This window comes from Leptonychotes weddellii, chromosome 8 (assembly GCF_054177405.1).
Source record: "Leptonychotes weddellii isolate Sample4059 chromosome 8, ASM5417740v2, whole genome shotgun sequence".
Lineage (NCBI taxonomy): Eukaryota > Metazoa > Chordata > Mammalia > Carnivora > Phocidae > Leptonychotes > Leptonychotes weddellii.
Window position 1 is genome coordinate 25791728 of NC_138376.1, and position 10197 is coordinate 25801924.

A 10197-nucleotide genomic window follows, 5' to 3' on the forward strand; every position below is an offset into this window, starting at 1 on the left:
TCTCTCTCCAGCAGGGATCAAAGCGTTAAGTCAATGGGCTTCGAGGACTATCAAGAATGAGCCCACAAGACAGGGAGGATTTGTGGCTGGGCAGTCCTGAAATCTCAGCCCCTGGGTGGCCCACCCAGAACCGTGCCACCAGGGAGGCCGGAACCCACAAGCCTCCCAGGGAGACGGGGCCCCACAGGTGAGGTTCGCCACCTCACCCTGCGGCATTTCCCCCTCCTGACGGTTTTCCACGACATAACCTGGGATCTTGTGAAACCTACTTTGGATTGGTTCTGTTTTCCAAGGACGCAAAAACTGAGCTGAGCTCAAAGGAGGGTGAGAAATGAGGGGCTTTCATTTCCAGGAAAGACGGCACAGTAGAACTTTCTGGGTCATTCACATGACAGCACCGAGTCACCTGCCTTAAATCGCAGCATGAGAAAGTGGCCGAGAGAGGAGTACAGATTTGGGTATATTCTAAGGAACTATCCCACTATTTCACTGTACTCTCTCTGAATCAGGGGTTTATTGGGCATTTACAATATTCCAGAAACTGTCCTTCACACTCCACAGATGCTACCTCCTTTAATCTCTCCAGAGATTAATTTGCCTGAGGCCACAAGCTAGTAAAATGCAGAGGGACAAGCTTTGACCTTGGGAATGTCTGGCCCTATAGCTCACGCTCTTTCCACACCACCTCTAGCTGCACGACGGCCAAATAGGGATCTGACCTATTGTCAAGGGGCTGCACTTCCAAGGAGGAGGGCCACCCCATCTCCGTCACTTGCTCCGCCGTCTCACCCACAAACAAACCTCAGTCTGGGGATAAACATTGCCAAGAATGGCGTCATCCACTCTCTGGTTTCTAGCTGGGGAAAACAGGAGGCCAGAGTGGTCAAGTGGCTTGTTCAAAGCCACACAGCGAGTCAGCAAGTGACTCAAAAGCCCTGCCTCGTGTGGCTTTAACGAATAAACAAACAGCGATGGGGGCCACAGCCCCAGCCACCCTGCAGATTTTGCCAGGAAAGCTGAGCTGTTGATCTGGGGAAGAGGTCCAGCAGGGAAGAGACTCCAGGTTTTCATAGCTGTGGGACTCCTGGGGGCTGTGCAGAGGAAACCAGCAGGGGAAGAAAGGTTGTTTTTGCCGGCAGGCCCGAAGGAAGCAGCAATGACTCAAGGATACACGTGCTCCAAATCCACTGAGCAGAAAGGCCCCATTTTTAGATAGATGCTCTTTCGAGCCTTAACCACACCCAATGCCACAAGCCAGCATTTGTCAACAGGAAGCCCATCCCAGGGATGCGTCTTCTGTTCCCTAGCTCTGGTTGCCCTGGGGCGGGGGGTCCTGCTGGGGGTTGGTGGGAACCAGAAGCAAGGGGCTGGGCCACCAGACCAAAGGAGCCAAGCCCAGGGATGACCTTCAGGCCTCTAAGGAAGGCAGCTGTGTCCAGCAGCCAGGACCTCAGAGTTTCCCAGGCCAGGTCCACCACGAAGGGCCTGAAATAGCTCTGAGGTTCTATGTCCACGGGGCAGGGAGGCCAGAGGCAGGGACTGCGGGCAGTGGGAAGGAGCACAGCACGGCTTTGTTGGGGCCGCAAGGAGCTCCGTGCCCACCAGGCTGTAGCACCTGCCAGCAACAGAGCGGGGTAGAGATGCCGGCTCACGGCTGGGCTTAGCCGAAGGAGAAAGCCATTTGTTAGGCTATGAAAGTTGATGCAGCGAACCTGAAACTTATCACTGGGAAAACATTCAGACAATCCAAATGGAGGGACATTCTGCAAGAGAACAGCCTGCGCCCAAAATGTTGATGTCATAGTGGTATTACTCGTAATAGCCAAGAAGTGGACACAACAGCAGTGTCCATCAACAGATGAACAGATAAACAGGACGTGGCATATCCCTGTCATGAGATATGAAGCCACACAAAGGAATGAAGAACCGACACGTGCTACAACATGGATGAATCTTGAAAACGTGATGCTCAGTGAAAGAAGCCAGCCACAAAAGGCCACCTACTGCTGTAGGGTTCAGTTTCTGTGAAATGTCCAGAATAGGCAAGTCCATGGAGACAGAAAATAGATTAGCAGTTGCAATGGACTGGGGAGATAGGGTATGAGCGACTGCTAATAGGTCCAGGGCTCCTTGTGGGGTGATGGAAAGTTCTGGAATTAGATAGTGGTGCGAGTTGCACAACTTTGTGCACATAGTAAAAAACCACTGAAGTGTACACTTAAAAGGGTGAATTTTATGGTCTGTGAATTATATCTCAATAAAAAATGGCTTTAAAACATGGTAACTAAATGCAGTGTGTGGTCCTTGATCGGACTCAATATTGGGGGAAAAAACAGTTACAGAGGACATTATTGAGATAGGGACAGGTGAAGATAAGCATTGTATTAGATGCTAGTATTGTATCAATGTCAAACTGAGTTGACATTGTCTTGAGTTGATGACGGTGCTGGGGTTCTTTGTCTCTACCCGTTCTCAGTAGACATGGCAGAAATGTTTAGAGTGAAGTATCATGATGTCTGCAACATATTCTCAAATGGTTCAGCATTTACAAAAATGACAAGGTTCAATAATTTGCCCAAGGTTGCATAAAAAGACCAAGTTAAGAAATCAGATATCAGGGGCACCTGGGTGGCTCAGATGGTTAAGCGTCTGCCTTTGGCTCAGGTCATGATCCCAGGGTTCTGGGATCAAGCCCCACATCGGGCTCCTGGCTCAGCAGGGAGCCTGCTTCTCCTTATCTCTCTGCTCTCACCCTGCTCATGCTCTCTCTCTCTCTGTATCTCTGTGTCTCAAATGAATAAATAAAAAAATCTTTAAAAAAAAAAAAAAGAAATCAGATATCAGGGGCTCCTGGGTGACTCAGTCGTTAAGCGTCTGCCTTCGGCTCAGGTCATGATCCCAGGGTCCTGGGATCGAGCCCCACATCGGGCTCCCTGCTCCGCGGGGAGCCTGCTTCTCCCTCTCCCACTCCTCCTGCTTGTGTTCCCTCTCTCTCTATGTCTCTCTCTGTCAAATAAATAAATAAAATCTTTAAAAAAAAAAAAAAAGAAAGAAAAGAAATCAGATATCATCAGGATGCCTGGGTGGCTCAGTCGTTAAGCATCTGCCTTTGGCTCAGGTCCTGATACCAGGGTCCTGGGATCAAGTCCTGCATTGCGCTCCCTGCTCCACGGGAGGCCTGCTTCTCCCTCTCCCACTCCCCCTGCTTGTGTTCCCTCTCTCGCTGTGTCTCTTTGTCAAATAAATAAATAAAATCTTAAAAAAAAGAAATCTGGTATCATCTAGTGCAGTGGGTGAAGAGCATGGGCTCTCCAGCCAGACTGCCTGGGCAAACGTGCATCCCTGCCCCTTAGAGGCTCTGTGACCTTGGGCAAGTGACTTAACCTCTCTGTGCCTCATTCTCCTGATTTTAAAAGTAGGAATAATGAGCTCGGTCTCTTCCGGTCGCGGGCAGCCGGGGCACAGAGGGAGGTCGTGGCGGTCGCGGTGGGCAGCGGCGGGCGGCAGCGGCAGAATGCTGGCTACCAGAGTGTTTAGCCTAATTGGCAGGCGAGCAGTTTCCCCCTCAGTGTGTGTACGAGCACATGGAAGTGTCGTGAAGAGTGAAGACTATGCTCTCCCGAGTTACGTTGACCGGCGTGACTATCCCCTTCCTGATGTGGCCCACGTCAAGAACCTCTCTGCTAGCCAGAAGGCCTTGAAAGAGAAGAGAAGGCTCCCTGGAGCAGTCTCTCCATTGATGAAAAAGTTGAATTATACCGCATGAAGTTCAACGAGAGCTTTGCTGAAATGAACAGGAGCACGAATGAACGGAAGACGGTTGTGGGCACCGCCATGTTCTTCCTCGGCTTCACTGCTCTCGTTCTGATTTGGGAGAAGCACTATGTGTACGGCCCCGTCCCGCACACCTTTGAAGAGGATTGGGTGGCCAAGCAGACCAAGAGGATGCTCGACATGAAGGTCAGCCCGATTCAGGGCTGCTCAGCCAAGTGGGACTACAACAAGAACGAGTGGAAGAAATAGAGGAGCGCACCACTCACCCATCTGAGCCTCACCTTGCTCTGCCAGATCCACACAGCTCAGCATCTTCACTGGAAACTGTTACGTTGCGTCACCAGTGCTAATAAACGAGCAGCTTACGTGAAAAAAAAAAAAAAAAGTAGGAATAATGAGGGGCGCCTGGGTGGCTCAGTCATTAAGCATCTGCCTTCGGCTCAGATCATGATCCCGGGGTCCTGGGATCGAGCCCCGCATCGGGCTCCCTGCTCCGGGGGAAGCCTGCTTCTCCTTCTCCCACTCCCCCTGCTTGTGTTCCCTCTCTCGCTGTGTCTCTCCCTCTCTATCAAAAAAATAAATAAAATCTTAAAAAAAAAGAAGTAGGAATAATGAGACAACTATAATAATGCTAGTATCTACCTCCTGGTGTTATGTGAGTTAAAACACGTGGCACACTGAGAGTGCTCTGAACCTGTTTGGGGGCAAAGATCTGAAACTAAGTCTAGTCTGTTGCAGAGATGAGACAGATATTCGTGCTGCCCCCTCCCCAGAGAGATGATGGAATCTCCTATGTTGCTGGGATGGAGAACACTTGGAAAAGGGCAGAGTCACAAGAAGGCAGGAACTGATGGGTGAACAGGTCAGGGAAAGGGATGACAAGCCACTAGGGACAGGACCTCAGAAATCAAGTCCAGAGGGCATAGGGGAGGGGGTGGGAGTGGGGAAAGGTCACACGAGTTGGGGCTGACAATGGCGATGCCCTAAACTGCAGGAGAGGGACAGCTTCTAGCGGAAACGTCCCATGTTCCAGCTGAGGAAACGGGCCAAGAGAGGGGCATGATGCGATCAGAAGCTTACAGCAGGTAGTGCAAAGCTGGGAAAATATCGGCAGGACTCCTAGTCCCATGCTGTAGCCCCGGTAGGAATCTTCAGAACATGGTTTCTGTTGCCGGAGAAATGAAAAACACCTGGATACTAAAATAATGGGTGTCATTAAAAGGTTCTTTGGGGACCTACCATTGTTTTCAATACTTCCAAGACTCGGAATGCAAACCAGGGCAGCCACTGTGGAAACCAGTATGGTGGTTCCTCAAATAATTAAAAATAGAACTACCCTAGGACCGATTAATGGCACTACTGGATATTTACCCAAAGAAAATGAAAACACTAATTTGAAAGGATATCTGCACCCCTATGTTTATTGCAGCATTATTTACAATAGCCAAGATATGAATGCAGCCCGAGTGTCCATCAAAAGATGGATAGAGAAAGAAGATGTGGCACGTATATATACAATGGACTATTATTCAGCAATAAAAAAGAACGAAATCTTGCCATTTGCAATGACATGGATGGAGCTAGAGAGTATCACGCTAAGTGAAATAAGCCAGTCAGAGGAAGACAAATACCATATGATTTCACTCATTTAAGAAACAAAACAAAGGAACAAATGGAGAAAAAGAGAGAGAGAGAGACAAACCAAGAAACAGACTCTTAGAGAAGAAACTATAGAGAAGAAACTGATGGTGACCAGAGGGGAGGCATGTAGTGGTGATGGATGAAACAGGTGAAGGGGATTAAGAGTGCACTTGTCATGATGCGCACTGAGTGATGTATAGAACTGTTGAATCAATATATTGTACACCTGAAACTAACATAACACCATATGTTAACTACACTGGAATTAAAAAAAAAAAAAAGACTTCAACTCCCCCTACCACCATCCCTGCCCTGTAAATAGGAAGCTGTTATTGAAGGAAGACATTTTCTAATATGGATTGCTTCTTACACGGTGCCCAGCACCATGCTAGGAAATTTACAAAACCCTATCAAGCAGGTTCTATTCCTACCCCCATTCTGCAGATGAGGAAAGCAAGGCTTAACAAGACTGAGGAGTTTGACCAAGGTTGCGGCTAATAAGTAGCAGAGACAGGATTTGAACTCAGGTCCTTCTGGCTGCAAAAACTGGGCCCTTTATGCCACACCAGTGATTTCCAATGTGGGTGCTTATGGCCCATGAGCTGTGTGGGAAGTAACATTAGAATGTCTATTTATTTATTTTTTAAATATTTATTTATTTCTTTGAGAGAGAGAGTGTGTGTGTGCGCACATGAGGGGAGGAGCAGAAGAAGAAAGAGAGAGGGAACCCCAAGCAGACTCCTTGCTGGTGAGGGGCCCAAAGCAGGACTTGATCTCTCAACCCTGAGGTCATCACCTGAGCTGAAATCAAGAGTCGGACTGGAGGTAGGAAACCTGAGCTGGTCTGGTGGCTCTCTGGTCATCCCAGACACAGGCTTCTTCTGTATTTCTGCTCTACTATCCTAGAACATGGCTTTTTCCTCCAAGTCACCTCACCGTTGAACTCCAGGCAGTGAGGAAAGGTAAAAAGGATACATGCCCCTAACCCATTCATCCCCTTCTAAGGAGTTTTCCTGAAGTTTCTGCTTACAGATCACTGGCCGCATTTTCCTTTTGCCTGGGCACAGTGATGCTAAAATTGAGGTTCTGTCGCTGAGCAAGGAAGGGGAATGGGTTTGGGGTGGTAACTAGCAGCCTCTGCCCCAGTCTCCAAAGGCAAGAGGGCATCTTGGGTCAGAGAACGCAAGACAGGACCAGAAATCAAAAGACAGGTTCTGACCTTGATTGAGTCCCTGCCACTGAGTAAGTCCAAGAGCCTCTGAGGGCCTCAGCCCCGAACAGAGGGTGGGGGGGGAGGGTCAGGTGACGTGACACTGTGAACGGGCTTCGGAGACCATAAAACACTATTCCCATGGAAGGAGTGATGTTTCTGCTACTGCCTCCATTAAACCCAAGAATGGCCAGCTATTTGCTGCAGGGAGGAAGGTGGAGGGGCCTGGAGGGAGAGGGAGGACAGCATGGCTGGGACAAACAGAAAGGGAATAGAGATGCTGCGGGGACTCAGGTGCACTTGGGGAACATGCTGCAAGCAGGACTCGGTTCCCCCAGGGCCTTGTGCCCCAGGACGTGTAAAGCCCGGAGTCTGGCAAAGGCCCCAGGCTGCCTTCTTCAGCCCTCAGGGCCTCAGACAAGGAGGCAAACAAACAGGACACCTGGGGGAGGCCCAAACACCCAGGAGAGAAGGGAAGGCCTCCGGGGGCAGAAACCAAGGTCTGGGTCCCCACAGGGCCAAAATAACTTGCTGATTGAGTCAATAAGGCCAACACATTGGTCAAGCCAGTGGGGGGGAAACCGAAACCCCAGCCAGATCTATTATTTAGCAGTTTGTCACCAAGCAAAAATATAAGTCCTAACCCCAACTGCAGGGTTGTTTGGTGTCAGGAGTCACCTTGGGTCAGCCCGAGCCAAGTCAAATGTTTTAGATCAGCTCTCCCCACGGTGCCCAATAGGGCAGCTGGAGGTGGGCTCCTGATGCTGGGGAAAGGGGCGACCTCTTCTCTAGGCCCCCAGGCCCTACGGCCTTGCAAACAGCTCCTTCCCTAACGGGGGTGGTGGGATACTAGGGGTGCACTTGAAGAACGCTGATGCCATGGTCCGCACGCAAATATTTGCTGAAGGCCTACCGTGCATGCGTGAGCCCGGGGTAGGGTGGCTTTTGCTCCAGAAGCTGTGAGCTTGCTGCTTGGGGCCTCTTCTTGGTGCTGGGGTGCAGCCCATTCCCCTCCAGGTCCCTGGCAGTGCTAGCTATGGAAAGTCGGCCGTTCAGAGTTCAAAAACTAATTGGGAACAGCCCGTGGAGGCCAGGGGACGAGGCAGGGGGGCGCGGGATAAATCACAAGCAGCGTAGAGAATTATAAATCTAGTTGCATAGTCCCTCTGGTTTGGCACAGATGAAGTGTGTAAATCAAGCTTCCGTAGTTCTGCTCTCTAGCTCACCATTCCCTCCACTCAAGACGTGAACCAGAACTCGAAAAAAGAAGTGTTGTCGAAGTAAACATCAATACAGAAAAGAACATGCATGGTAAGTATAAAGCAGCTTGGCGAAACTTCCCCAAGTGAACACACCCAGATAACAGCATCTTTGAGATCAGGAAGCAGCAAATTGTCGGCCCCCTCAAGCCCCTTTCTAATAATCCCTCCCCAAGGAGTAACCCTATCCTGACCCCCTGCACCATACATCGTTTTGCCTGTTTTTGAACTTCATAGAAATGGAATCCTCCAGGACGTTCTCATTTGCGTCTGGCCTGTTTCACTCACCATCGCAGCGGTGAGATACGCTGTGTGTGCTTGTCACTTATTCTCACAGCTGTATAGCATCTCGTTGTGGGAACAGACAACACTCTGTCCACTCCACTGTGGATGGACTTTGGGGCTGTTTCCAGTTGGGAGCTATCACAAAAGCGCGGCTACTAAAAACAGGGCTTTCTGGGGCTCCTGGGTGGCTCAGTCGTTAAACCTCTGCCTTCGGCTCAGGTCATGGTCCCATGGTCCTGGGATCGAGCCCCGCATCGGGCTCCCTGCTCCGCGGGAAGCCAGCTTCTCCCTCTCCCACTCCCCCTGCTTGTGTTCCCTCTCTCACTGTGTCTCTCTCTGTCAAATAAATAAAATCTTAAAAAAAAACGGCTTTCTTTTCACAATCGGGTCCCATGGCCTTCCTTTTTTTTTTAATGTTTTATTGTAGGAAAATATGTATAATATAAAATTTGTCATCTTAACCATTTTTAAGTGTATAATTCAGTGGCATTAATTCCAGTCACAGGGTTGTGCAAGCATCACCACTATCTATTTCCAAAATGTTTTCATCATCCCAAACAGAAAATCTGTATCCGTTAAGCAGTAAACCCTTCATTTCCCCTCCCCTCAGGCCCTGGTCACCTCTATTCTAGTTTCTGAGTCTATGAATTTGCCTTTTTCTTGGCAACACACAGAAGTGGAACCACATAACATTGGTCCCTTTGTGACTGGCTCCTTTCACGGAGCATCATGTTTTCAAGATTCATCCATGCTGTAGCATGGATCTGAACTTCCCTCCTTCTGAATGGCCAAACCAGAGTCCATTGTGTGGGTACAGCACATTTTGTCTATCCATTCATCTACCCATGGACACATGGGTGGTTTCCACCTTTAGGATGTTGCGAATAATGCTGCAGTGAACATTGGCATGCCTCTTCCAGAGGACCTGGCTAGCAGGGAACTGAGATGGGCCCTCACACAGCCAGTACTAAACTGTCAGGGGAATGCAGTGAGATGCTTATCCCCAGGCTACAGGTAATCAAACGGAGGTTTGGAGAAGTCAGGGATCTTTCCCAGGGTCAAGGGGCTGATGGAAGTGTCTGAGACCATCACTCAAATCCTGAAATCAGAACTCTGACCCCAAGCCCAAGGTTTTTATACACACAACACACACACCTACGCACACATTTCTGTCTTGCAACTCTTCTGGTCACAGAAGAAGTTAGATTTGGTTTGCAGCCCAGTTCTTGCTTTAGTTCCAGGTAGAAAATCTTCCCCTGGAGCTGCTAAACCCCTACTTGGGCTTTCTTTTTTTTCTTGCTTTGTTTTTCTTTTCTTTTTCTTTTTCTTTTTTTTTTTTTCCTCCCTCTTTCCTGGCAAACAGCCCAGGGCAAGAGACCAAGAGAAGCTTCTTGGCCACCTCCACTTAACCCTTAAACTTTGTGCTGTTGTTTTGTTTTTGGGGTTTTTTTTTTTTAAGCTACAAGTTTTGTCACACCTCTGCCCTCCTGCCGCCAGGCCCCCTGAGTGGCCCAAGGCTCCAGCTACATTTCTAAGTTCTTCTCTTGGCACAAACAACAGATATCTAAGACCTAATTAGATTTTTATTCAAGGGACGTGGAGAGAACCACTTGACTCAAAGTGTCCTCTTTCTCTGCCCTGCCAGAGTCAATTTCGGTAAAAGACACCTACTGTATGTTGGGGCTGCCTGTGGTTTTGTTCTGGGAAGTGATACAGTCCCTGTCCCCAGGGGTGGCCCTGTCTGGCTGGAGGGGAGGGAGAGGGGGGCAGGCCACAGATGGAGAGGAACGATGGAGCCGCAGAGCCGGTGAAGTGGGATTCTGATGGTACAGGAATGCTGCTCAGGGATCTGGAGAGACGATGGGGACACCAGAGGGGACATCCCCAGACATCTCCTACCAAAGGCTCTAGTCATTCACCATGCAAAGGTCGCTTGAACGAGCTAGGCCGCAGGGACAGGGAGCCCCAGACGCGGACAACCCCCAGGGGCCTGCCCAAGCCACGCTCGGGCTCTAAAATAAGGCCCGC

At 49.6% G+C, this 10197-nt stretch overlaps 1 protein-coding gene and 1 pseudogene across 7 annotated transcripts in view; one reads left to right on the top strand and one right to left on the bottom strand.

The window, feature by feature from the left end:
- TCP11 (t-complex 11) overlaps positions 1–10191 on the bottom strand; it is a 69251-nt gene extending 59060 nt beyond the window's left edge. For 4 of the 7 annotated variants that reach the window (XM_081828043.1, XM_081828039.1, XM_081828041.1 and 1 more), the window contains exon 1: positions 4056–10191. The gene's annotated coding sequence lies outside the window, so the exon portion shown is untranslated. The remainder of the gene's footprint in view (positions 1–4055) is intronic. The other 3 variants (XM_081828045.1, XM_081828044.1, XM_081828050.1) reach the window with 2 other exon arrangements.
- On the top strand, positions 3436–4062 carry LOC102725995 (cytochrome c oxidase subunit 4 isoform 1, mitochondrial pseudogene; annotated as a pseudogene).
- Positions 10192–10197: the final 6 nt, after the last annotated feature.